The following is a 16309-nucleotide window of genomic DNA, read 5'->3' on the forward strand; positions in this document are numbered from 1 at the left end:
ATCAAACTGGCAACCCTTCGGTGCACAGGATGATGCCCAATCAACTGAGTCACACTGGCCAAGGCTGTTTTCAATTTCTTTGTTGAAGTTCTCACTGAGGTAATCTATTGTTCCTCGCAGTTCATTGAACATCCTTATAACCAGTATTTTGAACCCTGCACCTGGTAGGTTGCTTGTCTCCATTATGTTTTTTCTTTTTCTGGAGTTTTGTTCTGTTCTTTCATTTGGGACATGTTTCTTTGTCTCCTCACTTTGGCTGCCTCCCTGTGTTTGTTTCTATATATTAGGTATATCTGCTTTGACTCCTAGTCTTGGCAGGGTGGCCCTGTGTAGTAGGTGTCCTGTGGGGTCCAGTGACACTGTCTCCCTGTTCACCTGAACTGGGCACTCCAGGGTGCCCCTTGTGTGGGTGGTGTGTGCCCTCCCCTGTTGTAGTTGAGCCTTGATTGCTGTTGGCATGTCAGTGGGAGGGGCTGACCTTCAGGCTGACTGGCAGTGAAGACTGGCCATGTCTATAATGGACAATCTGTTGTGCCAGCACTGACTCCAGGGAGTGGGATTTGCTTTAGCAAGACTCTGATGCACCCTGAGTCCACCCTTGGGATGTGTCACTGTGGTGCTAATTGGGTGGTGCTCCAGTGTGGGCTCAAGTCAGCCACCCGTGTGTTGGTTCTGGAGTCTCTTGGGAGGGGCCCTGGTGCAGGTCAAGGTCAGCCACTGCCTGTGCCCTGCCCAGAGCCACCTGGTAGGAGCTGCACAGTGACCTGCAGATGGTTGCCACTTGTGCTGGGCTTGGAGGCACCTGGGACAGGCTAAGTTGTGAATGGGGGCCACTGATAATAGTGCCGGGCTTTGGGCCACTTAGAAAGAGGTACAGGGCTTGCTGAGTTTGGATGCCGCTTGGTTGGGGCTTGTGACTTTTGAGAGATTTTAGGAATGTCCACAGCATGAGCTGAGACAGGCCGTCTGTGTGGAAGGGCTGCTGGAAGGGATCTGGGCCAGGCATTTTAGTTGGTTGGGTGGGGCAGGGTCTCAGGGAATCACCAGGGTGGGGTGATCACTGTGAGCCAGGTTGATGGAGACTCAGATATGGAGCTCGCCTGTGAGTGCCAGCTGGGTGTGGGGAAGGCTCAAGGAAGGGAAAACGGCTTCTGCCAACACTTCTGTCTGAGAGAAAGCTGCCCCTTAGCCTTGAAGCCAGTTTCTCCCTGTACGTCCCTGGCACTTCCAAACTGCTGCCCCAGGGCTGGAGCTCCGAGTGAGGAAGTCTGTGAGCAAGAGGCCCTTGCACGGGCCCTTTAAGAGGAATGCCTGGGACTCCAGAAGCCTCTGTCTTACTCAGCCACAGTCCTCCTGGTTGTCACAGCCAGAAGTTACTGGCGCCCTAGGCTGGGAGCCTGGTGTGGGGCCGGGACCCCTTGCTGCTTAGGAGGGACCTCTGCAGCTGAGATGTCCCCCCTGTGGGACCAGCCCATTTTGGGTCTTTGCCCCTCCTACCAGTCTCAACAGGGCTTCTTCTATATATTCTTATATATCCTATATTCTGGTCAGCTAGTCTTCAGCTGGTTCTCAATGGTGGTTGCTCTGTAACTTAGTTGTATTTTTGATGTGGTCATGGGAGGAGCTGAGCACAGCATCTACCTCCTTTGAGGTCTTGACTGGAAATCTCTTCAGTGTTTTTGTGTTTTTTTAATTCAGGTTCCAGTCCCATCTAATGCCAGCTGTGTGGGCGAAGGCAGGACCCTTACCCTCTGGCCTCGGCTCCACGCGGGTTTAAATGGTGGCACAGTCTGCCCCACGCGGCCTTGCGGATGGGAGGAGGGAGTGCTGGGTGAGGACTTTGCCGGCTGTGCAGAGCAGCGCGGGACGAGTTTCTTACAGATCTGGGCTTGTGGGAATTTAGCAGGGCCTGCTGTAGCTCTCCTGCCTGCGCCGGCGAGGGCTGGCCCACCCTGCGACCGCAGCCCCCTGGGCCCTCAGAGCTGCCCTGCGCTCCGTCTGCCCGAGCGCGGCTCATTCCGTGCCTCCTGGCCCGGGCAGGGGCTCTGCTGCCATGCTCCCCGGCACTCTGCCTTTGCACCTTTCCAGGGATGAATTGCACACTGATCCCTGAAGAGGTGAAAGCAAGGTACCAGGTACAAGCAGGGCCTGAACCAGAGGAGAGGGCAAGCCAGGCAGGGGCTTAGCAGCATACACCCGATGCCCCCTGGCCCGGCTACTTCAGGACGCCGCCTGGAAGTCCGGAGCATGAAATGACCCAGCTTTGACTTTTTGCAGAGGAACCTTGGCAAAGGCTTTCTGCTGAGATCAGGGCAGCCCCAGATTGTCCAGGAAACCAAGCGTCACTAGCATGAGACAGTTCTCACAGGTACAGAGGGCCATTCTAGCAGAAACAGCGCATCCTGAAAATGGCAGAAGTGCCAGTGTCTTACCTGCCATTGTCGTGGGAGAAAGGGCACTGGCTGGTGAAGGAACATCACAGGAGTCTCTGTACAGAGCTTTACAGTAACAATGCACATTTTCTCATTTCCTTCAGAAGAACCCTGTGCCATCAGCCAGAACACTGAGGCCAGAGCAGCTGAGCGACTTGTGCAGGCTACTGAGATGTCCACCTGGAGTTGAGCAGTCCCAGCCCGTTCACCTGCTCCTTCGATCTGCCTCCTATCGACAGCTTGGCAGTAGCCCCTTCTGCTGGATCGTAGATGCCTGTATTGGGCTGAATAGGTCCCCCAAGAATTCATGGCCACCTGAATCCTCAGCATGTGGGCTAATTTGGAAATAGGGTCCTTGAGATGTAATTCGTTAAGATTAGGTCATGCTGGGGCCCATGGGCTCTTAATCCAATGTGAGAAGAGACACAGAGACAAACTTGCACAGGGAGGGTGTGGAGACGCGGAGGGAGGACCGTGTGAAGGCAGACGCAGAGGTTGTGGTGGTGCCGCCACAAGCCAAGGAGGCGCTGTGCTAGCAGAGGCCGGGGAGGCCGGGGAGGCCGGGGAATCCTGCCCGAGCCCCTGCCAGCACCTTGAGCTCACACTTGTGTCCACCACCAGCTCATGGCACTTTGCGACTGTAGCCCGGGAAACGATGGCGTCCTGGTGGCGGAGCTGTGTCTCCCTCTTCTTTGTGTTTCCTCTAGAGCCCCCCCCCATGTCCTTCCCCCTCCTCAGCTACACACAGAGCAGCTAAAGCCTGGTCGCTGTGCCCTCGGCTGCTGAGGGTTTCGGTCCCTCACCTAGATTCTATTTATGCAGAAATCACCTGTCTAACCCTCTTTGGCTCTGGCTTTTATTCAGTGTAGCTCCTACCACTTCAGCTATACCAGGAGTTTGCTCTGTGCTGTGGTGTGAGTGTGTCTGGAGGGGAGGGGGAGGTGATGCAGCCCCCCTAAGAATAGGCTTTTGTCTTGCAGCCCCTGAGAGAATCCCTTGCATCCATCTGCCTGGGGCTGGTGGTCTCTGTTTGGGGCCGATGGGTCATGCTGGGTCTTGGCTTTGACTTTCATTTTATTATTATTTATTTATTTGTTTATTTTTGTTTAAAATTTTACAGATGTCCCTTTTTCTCCCCAATGACCCATTCCACCTCTGGTCCCATCCCCCCCAGTCCCTCTCCCCACCATTGTCCATGTCCTTGGGTTGTGCATATATGCATATAAATCCTTTGTTACTCTCTCCCCCTCCACCCACCCGCCCTCCTCCCTCCCTCTGACATTCATCAGTCTCATCTATGCATCCATGTCATTGAATCTATTCTGTTCATCAGTTTATTAAGTTCTTTAGATTCCACGTATAAGCGAGATCATGTGATGTTTGTCTTTCTCTGCCTGGCTTATTTCGCTTAGCATAATATTCTCCAGGTCCTTCCATGCTGTCCCAAAGGGTATGAGATTCTTCTTCTTTACGGCTGCATAGTATTCCATGGTGTAAATGTCCCACAGCTTTTATCCACTCATCTACTGATGGGCACTTGGGCTGTTTCCAGATCTTGGCTATTGTAAATTGTGTTGCTATGAACATCGGGGTGCATATATTCGTTCTGATTAGTGTTTCAGGATTCTTGGATTATATTCCTAGAAATGGAATCACTGAGTCAAAAGATAGCTCCATTTCTAATTTTTTGAGGAACCTCCACACTGTTTTCCATAGTGGCTGCACCAGTCTGCATTCCCACCAGCAGTGCACCAGGTTCCCCTTTCTCCACACCCTCGACACACATGTCGTTTGTTGACTTGTTGGCGCAGCCATTCTGACAGGTGTGAGGTGACACCTCATTGTGGTTTTAATTTGCATCTCTGATGATTAGCGACGCTGAGCATTTTCTCATGTGTCTCTGGGCCATCTGTATGTCCTCTTTGGAGAAGTGTCTATTCAGGTCCTTTGCCCATTTCTTAATTGGGTCGTTTGTCTTCCTCTTGCTGAGTGCTATGAGTTCTTTGTACACTTTGGAAATTAGCCCCTTATCAGATGCATCCTTGGCAAATATGTTTTCCCAGACCATGGGGTTTCTTCGTAGTTTGAAGATGATTTCTTTGGCTGTGCAGAAGCTTTTTAGCTTGATGCAGTCCCATATGTTTATTTTTTCCTTTGTTTCTCTTGCCCCAGGAGATGTATCAGTGAAAAGTCCACTACGTGGGATGTCTGTGACTTTACTGCCTCTGTTTTCTTCCAGGATTTTTATAGTTTCGCTACTTACATTTAAGTCTTCTATCCATTTTGAGTTTATTTTTTGTATGGTGAAAGTTGGTGGTCTGGTTTCATTCTTTTGCATGTATCTGCCCAATTTTCCCAGCACCACTTATTGAAAAGACTGTCCTTACTCCATTGGATGCTCTTGCCTCCTTTGTCAAATATTAACTGACCATAATGGCGTGGGGCTATTTCTGGGCTCTCTGTTCTGTTCCATTGATCTATAAGCCTGTTGTTGTACCAATACCAGGCCGTTTTGATTACAGTGGCTTTGTAGTACAGTTTGATGTCCAGCCTTGACCTTTAAGTGCAGGCAGGACCAATGCTGCCCGAGGAAGCTGGATGTAGGCCAGGGGCCCTGGGCCCGCTTCTCATGAGGCAGAGGTGTTGGGTTTCTGCTTCCGTGAGAGGAATCTTCCTGAGGGAGGATCTCCCTGCTCAGGCTGCCACGTAAAGGGTAATTTCAAAGAGGAAGGTGACCCCTTTGCATTTCTTGCACACAAGGAAGGTACTTCCTCCCCCAGAGCCACTGAGCCAGGTGCCTGTGGATGTTTGCGTCATAAGCTTTGCTTGTTTACTGTTTTTGTCACCATCCTGGGACTTCCTGTCACCTGTCCTTGCAATGCAGGTAGTCTGGGGGGTGTAGAAGAAGGCAGATGGGGGGATGGAGATGAGGTGGGAAACTGGAAAGGGCACCAGCTCAGTTTGAATCCTGCCTCAGTGACCTTCTAGCTGAAACAGTCTTTTTTTGTGTGAGTGTGTGTAAGATTTCTTTTTTTAATTGCATTTATTGGGATGACATTCGTTCGCAAAACCATCTAGAGTTCAAGTGTATAACTCAATAAAACGTCACCATAGCCTCAATAAAACAGTCTGAGGTACTTATAGATCCCAGGCTGGGCTCCCAGGACAAGACCTCATTTATCTATATCTGCAGCCCCAGTGCAATGCCTGGCTCACAGAAGGTGCTTAAATGTGGCTTCAGTAAATTTAGTGGAAAACACAGCCCCTGCCACAGAAAGACAATTCTGCCAGCAGAGTAAGGGGAGGTAGGAGGCCAGTAGGAGGCAGAGCAGTAGTTCAGGTGAAAGATGGACGAGGCCTGGGTGAAGGCCTGGTCTGTAGGGGGAAGACAATGCAGAAAAGGAAAGACATGCTGTATAGTGCCGTCCTATGTGCTATATGTAATACCTAATTTTCTCCCCAAAAGCTTGCAAATGAAGTCTTAATGTTTCCATTTTACAGATGAGGGAACTGAGGTAACTGGCCCGACCCGACACAACCTGTGCTTGGCAGGCCGACCCACGGTGCGTGCTTGGTGCAGACGCTGGGCCGCTGGTTTAGGAACACTGCTGACGCAGAATCCAAGAGCCTGGCCTGGGAGGGCCTGGGGATGACTCAGGTTTCCATGTGGGTGACGGAGTTGATGGTGGGCCATTAACAAATGAGTTCTTTGGGTCGACCCTCCTGGAAGAGGGATGCTTTTAGATCGTCTGGCCAGGCTTTGCCAAATCCCACAGACCATCATTTATTGATAGTGCTGGTGCCTCTGGCTGAACTGATTGCATTTGGCTCCTGGAGGCTGCTAAGCCTCCCTCCATGGAGTTGTGGGATGGCACCACAGTGCCGCCGCGTGGTAAAGTCTCCCACCCTCAGCCGGTGTCACTTTTCCTCCAGCCTGGAAGCTGAGGGTCAACAAGCAGATGTGGTCCTGGACGGCGCTCACGTGATATCCCTTGTCCCTTGTCCGCTCCCTGCCCACCACCCAGAACCAAAGTTCTTGAACTTGAGAGCCTCTGGGCCAGACTGTCCTTTGACCCCCCCCCCCCCACCGTGAGAGTCACTCACCAGACACTGACTGAGCACCCACAGTGTGCAGGGCGCTGGGATGCACAGATGGAGAAGGCGCCTTCCTTGCCTCTGAAGCTCTTTAATAAGCTGGAGTGTTACCCGGCCCAGATGTGGCACCGACATGCTGGCGACACTGTGGTGAAAGCCAAAGAGCCAGAGGTCTGGCAGCTTCCCTGGAAGAGCCGCGTTGGAACTGAGCTCATGAGGCGAAGTGGGGCCGGTGGGGAGGGCATTCGCAGAGGCTGTGCTGTTTGGGGACCGGCTACGGATCCCACAGATGTTTACGGAGCACCTTCTGTGCACCAGCCTGGGGCTGGGGCTGGGGCTGGGGCTGGGAAGGCAGAGACCACCTCCTACAAAACGAGGGGTTTGCATGCAGGCCTTATGTATAAGCTAGGAGCTTCCAAACGGGTTCCAGAACCCAAGGATTAGGCAAGGCAGAAAAAAATACTGCAACTTCTGTTTATGTGTATTTTTAAACTAAAGATGAGCAGTTCATTGTCTTTCCACCCCACGCTAAACACTCATGCATTGATGGACTATCATAATTGATGGAAGCTGGCCAGAAAAATTCAAAATTGTCAAGATAATTTGAAACATAGATTCAAATCTCCTCATGTTAGTAATTTCCTCTAAAGGTTTATTGTCCTTCAGATGTTGGCCGATGATAGTTGTACAAGCAAACATAATTTACACATAAATACATATACCTATGTTGGAGGTCAGGGCTGGATGTTTTGTTGTCAAGGGATCAAGGAGGTTTGGAGACCACAGCTCTAGGCCATAAGGAGCCAGGAGAGATTGTCCAAGCAGGAGGATGACTTGCCTGTTTTTTATTTTGTTAATAATTATTTTGCTGCAGCCACTGGCAGCAGGGTGGCTTGAGTCTGGGGTAGAGAGAATAGCCTGGGACTCTTGCAGAAGTCCAAGTAGGAGAAGATGAGGCCTTGGACCCAGGACAGGGGCACCAGGAGGGCACAGGGACATTGTACACGTGAATTGGACTTGGTGACTAATTCGATTTGGAAAATGAGGCAGGAGGAGGGTCCGGGGGCGTCCCAGTTTTCCGAGTGACTGGGAAAATAGCGGTACCATTCCTAAGGTGGCAAACAGAGGTGAAGGGAGGGTTTGGGAGGTTGAGCAGGCTGAGTCAGAGATGCCAGTGAGATGGTGGAGCGGAGCTGTCCCCGTCAGTCAGGCTTCTGCAGGCCTTCGGGCTGCAGCCCCCCCAGGGCTCTGCTGAGTGACGGCGATGGTGGGTACAGAAGGAAAGGAAGGAATCCACTGGGCAGTAGTGGTGTCTTCTGTCCAGGCTTCCAGATTCTAGCCAGGCCACTGGGCATCATGTTCTGGATGTAGGACCCAGACCACTTCCCATATGCACTTCTGGGAACCACCCAAAGTACAGGACCCCTTACTTTCTTCCTCCTGTGAGCCTCCTTGGGTGTGACCAGGCTACTTGCCCGTGGTCCTTCAGGCCAAAGCTATTGGAAAAGCCCAGCTAGGCTGGGTGTGTCCCTGCTGTCACCTCTCGTGCTAAGCTAAGCAAAGTGAAGTGCAGGAAAGGAGCTGGTGGAGCAGGATGGGGTTTGGGTGCCTGCAGTTGCCAAGGCAGGGACAGGTGCTGGGCCACTCGGAAGGGCTCCACTGGGGGTCATGCTTTAGAACAGAAATGTTTCCTTCTTTCCTGATCTTGTCATTTCTGAGTTGGGATATTTATTTGGGCTCCCAAGGGTGTACTTGGCTGAGTTCCCCTGGGGAAGGCCAGCAGTTTTATCAGTGTTGACCCTGAGGATGACACTTGGAACCACCAGCTTGAACATCTGGCAGCCTCCTGGGGTCTGGTGTATGGGGGTGGGGGTGGGGTGTGTGGACCTAATGGAAGGTTGGTGGCTATCTTATCTCCCATTTTAGTATTTGTCTTTGGAAGGGAAAGAGGAGAGGTATGGATAGGCAAAAGGATTGAGTAATTAAGAGAGTAAAGTAGATTTAGAAATAAAGACAGAAAAATGGCAATGAGAGGACCGAGAAGGAGGGCCAGAAGTCAGAAAGAGAGCAGACAGGCCCATAGAAGGTTGACCCGGTGACCAGGAGGAAGAGGATGAGGCCAGAGAGAAGACAGAAAGTGGGGAGATGGGCAGGAAAGCAGGTGGAGGCCAAGGAAGAGGCAGGAACTCGGAGATGTGGAGGAGACAGAGAGAAGGGCCAGGCAGGTGGAGGGAGGGCTGGAGAGAGGCCTGCTCCCTGCCCTCCATCTTCCTTCCCCACCCATTTGCCTGGTTCCCAGTCACAGACTGGAAGGAGCTGGAGCCCGGGTGAAGTCCCCGCCTCCATTTCCAGCAGCCTCTGGGCTGCCGGGAGGGGTCAGAGGCAGTTGTCACCGTTGCCTCTGCTGGTCCTGGTCCCTGTGAACTGAAGGGGCTGGACTTGATGTAGGAGCTCTGGGTGCTTGTCTTGACCTGCTGCTCTTTGGGGTGGACCAGATGGTCAGCCTGTGTGGCAGGTGGTCGAGGACCTTCTAGTTCGAGGGGAAGCTGAGTGGCAACCAGCTGGGACCGCGGTAGTGCGTGGGGTGCAGGGCCTGGAGGGCAGTGCCCTGTCCCGTTGCATGTGCACGATAGGTGGCATTGTTACTTGCACACCAACAGCCAGGCTGACAAAGTGGGAAGCCCCTGAGTCGTGAGGGTTGGTTTGTGAAGTCAACTCATGATGGGAAGAGAGATGCCTCGGAGGCCCAGGGCACAGAGCTCTGACTCTGGCTTAGTCAGCGACACTCACACATCTAGATAAACAGAGTGTCATCAAAAGGGGGATCCCAGGTGGGGAGGAAATGGGCTCCGCTGGAAGCCAGGGCTGGGCGTGGGAGGCAGCTCTGTGGAAACCGTGCTATGTGTGGGGCGCAGGTAAAACTCCCGCCCCCCACATCCCTTGCCTGACTATGTTGACTGGTACCTAGTCACTGATATAGCAGCTTCCCTGGGATGACCTAAGGCGGGGACTCGCTGTACTAGTCCCTGGAATAATTGACTGTTATAAAAAGCAGTACATTGGCATAATGGCGGCAAGAATGCCACTGAGTAAGTGGGCACGTGTCAGGCTCCGCTGAGTGCTGTGCGTGAATGTGCGTGTGGGCAGTGCTGCCCGCAGTCTCCGGCGGGGGCGTCATTCCCTGCACCCCCGGATGGACAAGCAGGCCCAGGCTGGGTTTTGCAGCCAGCTCCCTGAGGCTTAATTCTGGTCTCTTAGCCCCTCCCCTCCTGGAAGGGCAGGGATGGGGCTCAGCAAGGACCAGAGCCCAGGCCCACCTACAGCCCCCGGTCACCCCTACTAAAGGTGGGCAGGAGTCTGTCCCTGAGGTGGTGATGCAAAGACTCCCATCTCTGGACAAGCACGGCTGGGACCAGGTGCCAGAGCCAGTGACCAGCAGCAGCTGGCCGGGGTCTCCCCATTGGAATCCCCAACCCGCACCCAGGGCCACTGTGATGGGACGCAGGCTGGAGGAGCAGCACCGAGGTGCTTCCTCTGCCCCTTACTCTTGGGTTGATCAAGGAAAGTCTGGGCAATGTGGGTGCCTGCCCAGAAATCCAAAGGAGAGGGCAACTGAGCAGGAGAGGGGGTGATGTGAGGGCTCGTGCCTGTGCTCAGGGCTGGCTGAAGAGAGATGTGGACGCCAGATTGGAGCCAGCATCCCAGGGACCTGGAGCTGGCAGGGAGCTAGAAGGAGAGAGGGAAGGAGAGGGACCCCTCTAGAGACCAGCCCCGTGGAGGAAGACTCCAGCCACTAATGGCAGTGGCTTTATCCCCACTTGGGACCAAGAGGCTCACAGGATGCTAAACCTGGGAGGGAAAGGAGGCGCAGGGCAGCCTCTCTGGAAGCCAGGGAGCCACTTCTCGGTTCAGCCAGCTGCTTCCTAGAGTGGCCTGCCCCTGTGCCCCCTCCACGGCCAGTGCAGGAAAGCCAGTTGGTGATGGCATTGGCCACAGCAAAATGCAGCTGCAGCAAAACCCTGGCTCATGCCTCCCAAAGCCAGCAGATCTTATTTTAGTGCATCCCAGCTCTGTCATCAGCACAGAGTTAATTGCATGGGGGCTGGGGGACGGGGAGGGGTTCACGATTGCAGCAAGGAAGGGGCTGGTACTCCGTGGGTGGAGGAAGACCTCAGCCTCCCTCCTCCTCCTTGCTCTCCAGGGTGGCTGGGAAGGAGAACTTGTCTGGGCTCTGGGTGGGTCTCCACGCAGCCCCCACCCCCACCTGGGGGCGAGGCAGGGGAGTGGGTGTGGTTTGAGAGAGGCCCTGAGCGCGGGCGCCCCAGCCGGCCCCTCCTTGTCCCCCACAGGTGGGTGTGCAGGTTTGTCTGCCAGGCAGTGCAACCTCCACCCTTCCAGTCGGCTCCCAAGCCCGGGGCGGGAGATACGGTGCTAATGAAATTCTTCCAGGCCTTCAGGCCTGTGGGCTCCTAGCTGGCTGCAGCTCAGCAAGCCCTCTTCCCCCACTTTCCCTACCATTCCCTACCGCAGAGGACAGAGGTCGCTGGGCCCCACAGGGCCCTGCTGAGTTTATCCAGCAGGGCTTGGGGCCCTCCCCTGTGCCCCAGATCTGGGAGCTCCTAACCCTGAGTGCTCCAGGGTTTCTTGTGGGCCCAGAGTGAGGCAGGGCTACAGGAATCCGCCTGCTTTTCCAGGCAATGCAGCAAAGAGATGCGGGGAGAGCCTCGCCCAGAGGGCTGGCGAGACTGAGGGATTCTGATAGGCCCAGGACACCCAAAGGCCCACTATTTGCTTACCTTGGCAATGAAGCTCCCATGACCCGGTCTGTGAGGTGGGCCTTACGAGGCTGCTCATCCTTCCAAATGAGGGGGGAACCATCAGTAATGCCAGAGCCAGGGCACAAACAGCTCTGAGGGCCCCACTCGGGCACTTTCCTCTTCCTGTTAGACGCTTGTCAGGAAACCACTCCCCTCCCAGACCCAGGCCACTGCACACACAACCTAACTTCCCAGGTGACAGGGCTGTTTGCCTTCTGACCGCACCCCTCGCTCCTCATGGGAGGGCACTCAGGCGAGGAAGCCCCAGGCCCTCGGGCAGAGCAGCTCACAGGCCTGCTGGGGGCTCCCCACAGCTCTGAGTGCCCTGCGCTGCTCCTGCAGGTCCCAGCGCTGCACCCAGCTGGTGCTCATAGGTGCCTGGTGAACTGGACTGAGGCTGCCGGCCTGGGCGGGCACCGTGTGGGAGCCGGGAGCGCCGGCCTCGCCCGGCTGAGCAGGGGCGCTGCTGCACCTGCCACTTGCCCGCTGCCCTGTTTGAGTCTCCTGCTCCCTCAGCTACCAGCCAGATCTCAGAAGCACAGTGCTCTGCTTAGGAACAGGAGGGGTGACTTGCTTGGAACCTGCCGCCTCTTCTGCAGAAGGACTTTTCCCCCCCATTTTTCCCCAGGCCCCCAAAGCTGAACTCCTGGTCAAATTCCAGAGTGGCCTGGCCTACAGGATGTCCATAGTACCCCGGCCCCGGAGGCGGGGGCAGACGCAGCCAGGGGCCCTGCCAGCTCTCAGCTTTCCCACTTGCACCCACCCCTGAGTGTGCTCAAGTTCTGAGGTTCTGGTTTGGTCTTTCCTCCAGCCCTTGTCCATGACTCTGCACTCGGGCCCCCTGACCCCTGGCCCTTGCCTCTCACCCAGCTGTCTGCACACCATCCCCAGGCCCATCATTTCTCCTGTGCCCGTGCCATGCTGCCTGCGAGCCCTTGCCCACAGCTGCCCAGCTGCGCTCGCACTGTCCCCTCCTCAGGTTCATTTTCAGCTCTGCTCCCTTCTGCACAAGCTTGACTATGGGGTGAACACTGGACCTGAGGTTGGGCTTGGAGAAGAGAAACCTCCATTGAAGGAGGGGCAGCCCCAGGAAAGGGGGGCAGTGGACTGCAGGGATGGCCAAGAGGAACTTAGTGAGCCCCAGAGTGTACCCCCCTGCTCCAAGGACCCTGTCCACCTGGCCTCTAGTGTAGGCTCCGTAACGGGCCGGCCCAGGCATGAGTGCCTGAGATATTTTTAAAACAATTATGAGACTTGTCCTAATTAGAGAGGACCAACTCCCAGCTGGGTTATAGGGGCAATAGAGTTTAACCCCTGGCTGCGGTTAACCTGTTCTTGTGGCAAGGCATCAGACTGTAGGCTCATATCAACTGAAGATGAATGTAACGATTTGCATCTGGGCTGTTCATGTTTAATTCCACACAAAAAATGTTCAGTGACGCAGTCCTTGTGGGAGGATTACTGGGGAAAGATAGTAGGAGTGACTGGGCTCCATTAGCTTAGACTCCTGTTGAGGAGGGTGGTCCCTTCTACGGGACCACTGGCCCACGCACAGAGCTCCCGGCCACCGACCGGACCACGCCCCCTTCAGTGAGCAGCCCGACGCCGGCCTGGCCTTCCCCTCCTCTCCGGATGCAGCTCCCCTCCCTCGGTGACTCGAATGGGCCAGCCCTTGACCAACACCTTAACCTCAGGTCTCTGACCAGCATCAAGCCTTCGTCTAGGCCCCACTCCAGCCCCTCCCTGGCTTCCTGTGCTCTGCGTTTTCTTGGCATGAAAGAGCTCAATTTCCAGCTGTCCATCCTCTAGTTGTGCTCCCCACCTTCCACCCGTCTACTCCCCGACTTCCATAGCATCCACCCTTCAGCCTCACACAGCCTCCCACCTCCCGAACACTCAGCTTCTCTCAGCCCACCAGCCCCTCTGGGCTTTGCCGTCGGCCTGCTCCTGCCCACCCAAGGCTACCCCCTCCACACACACTCACGGGCCGATACCCTCATCTTCTGTCTTCTGCCTCCCCTGGCCAGCGACGCTCCGCCCTGGGACGAGCCAGCCATTTGCCTGCCCCATCCTGCCCCGGGGGTGCTGCAAAAATCCCAGCCACAGATGCAGCCACAGCATCTCCATCCTCTCCCGCTCCCCACTGAGCTCTCCCCACTGCGGTTCTCAGATTTTCAGGGCCCCCTCAAGGTCCCCGTCACGGTGCCCCTCCTTGTAGAGCACAGGAAAAGTAGAGACCCTCCTTACCCCTCCCACAACCGTAGACACGCCTTTATCCAAACCCTCCCCAGGCGCCTTTGGTGTTAATGGGAGATTTGTTCTTTATCAGCTCGCATCCTTCCGAACCCCATTCTACCCTCCTCCTTAGGAAAGTGAGCGTCAGTTAGCAGCTCCTTCCGTTCTTCGTGCACCTTCTCTCAAACACGGCTCCCCTGAGTCTACCCCGACTGCTCCAGCCCCTGCCAGTGGCTCCTTCCCCTCACTGCTCAGCCCCAGGACACAGTGGTCAGCCCTGCCCCCAACTGCTCATGGGACTGTGTGGCCCTTCTGCTCTGCTCCTTTCTCCGCCGCCTCTTCATCTGCATTCGCTCTCCCACCCTGCCCTGTCTGCCGCGGGGACTGCGTTTGCTGGGGCCCCGTGACCTGTGCGTGTGACCTGCCAAGGGTATGTGATGTTCTGCAGAGTTGGCCTGTCTTCCTGGGACCCTGCCCACTGCGCCGCTCCCTTCCTCTGGCTGGACCCTCTCTGTCTCCTCCACCTGTGCCTCAGCGCTCCTCAGGGCTCCCTCGGTGCCCTATTTTTCTGGCACATGTTCTTTCCCCCGGGACTGCATCCACTCCCAAGGTTGCACCTATCGTCTGGGTGCTGATAGTTCCCAAACTAAGTTTTCTAGTGCAGAGAGCTCTCCTAAGCAATAAATCTGTATCTCCATTGCCCAGTGGGCATCTCTTGAGGGTCCAAGGTACCTCAACTCCAACAGGGCAAAACGAACTGTTTGCTCCTATGTCCTTGCTGATCAGTAGCACTGCCAACCACCCTGTTGCCTACACCAACATTTTAGGGGTCAACAGATTCCCCTAATGCAAAGCGTCGTAGATCACAAAATTCCCTCTCCTCAATGTCACATCCACCTCTCCCGAGGGTCCCTGCCCTAGACCGGGCTCCCATTACCTCTCTCCAGGATGACCCTTAAGGCTGTCTAAAAGGTCTCCCTCGCCCAGTCTTGCTCCTCACCAGTATGACCCCACACTGGGGCTGGAGGGACCCTTCTAAGGAGCCAATATAGTCACACCTCTACTTGACAGAGCAGCAAGGCCTGATGACCTGCCCTCGCCACCACTTGACACTCAAAGCCTCCCATTAGCCACACCAAACCTCAGTGCCCAGTGGCCTCTCCTGCTTCTTCCTGCAGCTCGGAGCTCCTTCCCTCACCACCCCCTGGCAACTGACTACTGAGTCACCCTTTACACCCCAATGAAACGGTCACCTCAATCAGGAATGCTTCCTTGACACCACCCTCAAATCTGGTTCTGTGCTGGCTCCAGTGCTCTCAGAGTCCCACCTATTGCTCTATAATAATCACTGTAGTAATATCTCAGCTCCTCTGTCTCCCTCATTAGATGTCAGGGGCTGTACTTCTTATTTCCTTATGCCTAGCTGGTTATTCAAAACCATGGAATATGATTACTGAATAAATAATCAAGGAGGACTTCCTAGAAGAGGCAGTCATTAAGTGGCATTTTGTAGGCAGACATGAACGGTGTGGAAAGGAGAATATGAGCGAACTGGGTGGAGGGGGAGTCTCTGGCTCAGGTTCCTTCAGGAGCCAGGGGAAAGAGAAAGTGACTAGATTTGTTTAGTGTGGCCCAGGGGATGTGAGCAGAAGTCACACTGCACCGAAAGCCATCGCATTTCAACTATGATGACAACACTGCTCAGGCCAAACAGAGCACACGGGATCATTCTCCCCGATTCCAGGTGGCAGGGCCTAGGGTGCGGTGCGGCGAGGGAGGTCCTTGGAATAGAGTGGTTGGCAGGCTCCTTAAGAAAGTGGCCGCTGTGCTGACTCCCTGAGCCGGGCTCCCCACAGCCTGTCCTGGCTATGGTCCCAATCGCAGGGGCCTTGGAGACCCTAGGATTTGAGATGCTCACGCAGAGGCTGCCAGGCCAGCCTTCGGCTCCACAGGAAGAACATCAGACCAGGGACACAGGAAGCAGGGGCCTTCCCTTCCCCCGTGAGACATCCTGGACAGGCACGGAGACCACTGCCCCGCCAGGGAACGGGCCTGAGGTGGGCCTTTGTGATCGTGGGTAAGTTGAGTCCTCATAGCTCCTTCCAGGCCAGGGAATTACAGAAATTGTAGGACTGGAGCCTCCATGTGGAAAACACCCTGTAAACACATCGCTCGGGGGACCAGCAGGATCTCTAAGGGTGGAGCCCTGCCTCCCGTTCACAGGGGAAGGTGTTGGGGCCACTTCAGCCACCAGGGGGCGCCCAGGCTCCAGGAACAGCTCCTCAGGGTCCGGCTTCCAGGTGGCATAGAATGAGGCATCCAGGATGGGTGGCCAGAGTGTGGGCAGAGTCACCAGGACTGAACTCTGACCTCTCAAAACCACTCTGCCATTGTCCCCAGCACTGGGGCCATTCAATGATTCGTTTGTTCAAGAAGCATTTACCCAGCACCTGGGCGAGGCCGGCTCTGGGCTGGCGGGCTCTGGGGATGCAGCATCAGATAAGCCCACCTGGAACCTGGGGGAGCACGCAGCCCCAGAAGGGAGGCAGACCTTCAACACAGGACTTTCCAGGGGAGCATTTGCCCTGTGTGTGCGGTGGGGGCCCAGGAGGAAGGGTTGATTCTGCCTGGGACTTGGGGAAGCCTTCCTACTGTTGGCAGTATTTGCTCTGGGTTTTGAAGAGCGAGTAGGAGTGCAACAGGCTGAAGAGTTAGAGGAGATGCAGTCCC

The sequence above is a fragment of the Miniopterus natalensis genome, chromosome 11 (assembly GCF_054644295.1).
Source record: "Miniopterus natalensis isolate mMinNat1 chromosome 11, mMinNat1.hap1, whole genome shotgun sequence".
Lineage (NCBI taxonomy): Eukaryota > Metazoa > Chordata > Mammalia > Chiroptera > Miniopteridae > Miniopterus > Miniopterus natalensis.